Raw genomic sequence first — 2,500 nt, 5'->3', positions numbered from 1 at the left:
TGAGTGTGTGTGTGTGTGTGTGTGTGTGTGTGTGTGTGTGTGTTTGCGTTCGTGTGTGTGTGTGTGTGTGTGTGTGTGTGTGCTCACTAAACCCCGGGGCGACACTAAACTGAAACACCAAACTCAGCGGAATTATAAAGCCGCCTCTTGATCTCATTACCAGACGCACTGAGTTCGGCAAATTTTCTACTCAGATCCAGAAAACACACACACACACACACACACACACACACACACACACACACACACACACACACACACACACACACACACACACACACACACACACACACACACACACACACACACACACACACACACACACACACACACACAGTCATTTTGCATCTTTTTGTGGTGGTTTTGCTTCTATTTTTAGTCATTTTGCATCTTTTTGTGCTGGTTTTGCATCTGTTTTTAGTCATTTTGCATCTTTTCGTGGTGGTTTTGCATCTATTTTTAGTCATTTTGCATCTTTTTGTGGTGGTTTTGCATCTGTTTTTAGTCATTTTGTATCTTTTTGTGCTGGTTTTGCATCTATTTTTAGTCATTTTGCATCTTTTCGTGGTGGTTTTGCATCTATTTTTAGTCATTTTGCATCTTTTTGTGGTGGTTTTGCATCTTTTTTTAGTCATTTTGCATCTTTTTGTGGTGGTTTTGCATCTTTTTTAGTCATTTTGCATCTTTTTGTGGTGGTTTTGCATCTATTTTTAGTCATTTTGCATCTTTTTGTGCTGGTTTTGCATCTATTTTTAGTCATTTTGCATCTTTTTGTGGTGGTTTGTTTGTGTGTACGCAGCGTTTTGGGTTTGTGTCGCTGAGGAAACGCTTGAAAAAGCTCCTGAAAGAATTTTTGCTGATGTCGTCTCGGCTTTTATTAAATCTCTGGATTGTGTTAAAAAAAAAAAAAAGTGATTCTTGCGAACGATGAAACACAGTTTCTGTTTTTCCCTGAAGTCACAAACACAACTGTGGCTGAACTGTTGAACCCTGATTCATCTGCAAACACATGTTGCTTTTATAAATATATGATATTTAAATATATGATTTTTATAATATTTATAAACACATGAATAATAAACCCATAAATCTGCCTCATGCTCCACGTCTCTGTCTGCTCCGCTCACAGTGCTGACTCAGCAGGGACCATGTTTACGTTCATCTGTCCTCTACCTGCCTGTGAGGAGGGTCTCAGCCCCCCCTGGACCCCCCAGGGGTTCTGGGTCGGGGGTGTTTGTTAATCACCGCGGGGGGGGGGGGGGGGGGGGGGGTTCCCTGACGAGACACAAACTGGGGATAACGCGGCTCCATATGGGAGGGAACCATGTGCCGTTTGCCACCTCAGCGTCTTTTTAATCCTGCGTTCAGCGTCTTCCTGATCCTGAACCCCAGCACCGGGGTCTGACCCTGAACCCCAGCACCGGGGTCTGATCCTGAACCCCAGCACCGGGGGTCTGATCCTGAACCCCAGCACCGGGGTCTGATCCTGAACCCCAGCACCGGGGTCTGATCCTGAACCCCAGCACCGGAGTCTGATCCTGAACCCCAGCACCGGGGTCTGATCCTGAACCCCAGCACCGGGGTCTGATCCTGAACCCCAGCACCGGGGTCTGATCCTGAACCCCAGCACCGGGGTCTGATCCTGAACCCCAGCACCGGGGTCTGATCCTGAACCCCAGCACCGGGGTCTGATCCTGAACCCCAGCACCAGGGTCTGATCCTGGACCCCAACACCGGGGGTCTGATCCTGAACCCCAGCACCGGGGGTCTGATCCTGGACCCCAGCACCGGGGTCTGATCCTGAACCCCAGCACCGGGGTCTGATCCTGAACCCCAGCACCGGGGTCTGATCCTGAACCCCAGCACCAGGGTCTGATCCTGGACCCCAACACCGGGGGTCTGATCCTGAACCCCAGCACCAGGGTCTGATCCTGAACCCCAGCACCGGGGTCTGATCCTGAACCCCAGCACCGGGGTCTGATCCTGAACCCCAGCACCGGGGTCTGATCCTGAACCCCAGCACCGGAGTCTGATCCTGAACCCCAGCACCGGGGTCTGATCTAAAAATAACATCAATTAGCTCCTCCGATGAGTTGTTGTTTTAGGATACAGTTACCATGGTAACAACCGTGGCGTCACCTGTTCTGTGGTGGTTTTGCATCTATTTTTAGTCATTTTGCATCTTTTTGTGGTGGTTTTGCATCTATTTTTAGTCATTTTGCATCTTTTTGTGATGGTTTTGCATCTATTTTTAGTCATTTTGCATGTTTTTGTGGTGGTTTTGCATCTATTTTCAGTCATTTTGCATCATTTTGTGCTGGTTTTGCATCTATTTTTAGTCATTTTGCATGTTTTTGTGCTGGTTTTGCATCTATTTTTAGTCATTTTGCATGTTTTTGTGCTGGTTTTGCATCTGTTTTGAGTCATTTTGCATCCTTCATGAGTAGGTTTGTCTCTGGTTCTGTTTCTAACACTCAGAGAAAATCTGATCAAACTATGA

General features: G+C 47.2%; 1 protein-coding gene across 1 annotated transcript in view; it reads right to left on the bottom strand.

Annotated features, from left to right (window-relative positions):
* Positions 1 to 2,500, bottom strand: part of LOC310950070 (neural-cadherin) — a gene marked incomplete at both ends in the record, with an annotated part of 36,642 nt that overhangs the window by 28,079 nt on the left and 6,063 nt on the right.

The sequence above is a fragment of the Echiichthys vipera genome, assembly GCF_963691815.1.
Source record: "Echiichthys vipera genome assembly, chromosome: 8".
Classification (NCBI taxonomy): Eukaryota; Metazoa; Chordata; class Actinopteri; order Perciformes; family Trachinidae; genus Echiichthys; species Echiichthys vipera.
Note: the sequence above shows the minus strand (reverse complement) of the source record. Positions and strands in the feature narration are given on the sequence as shown.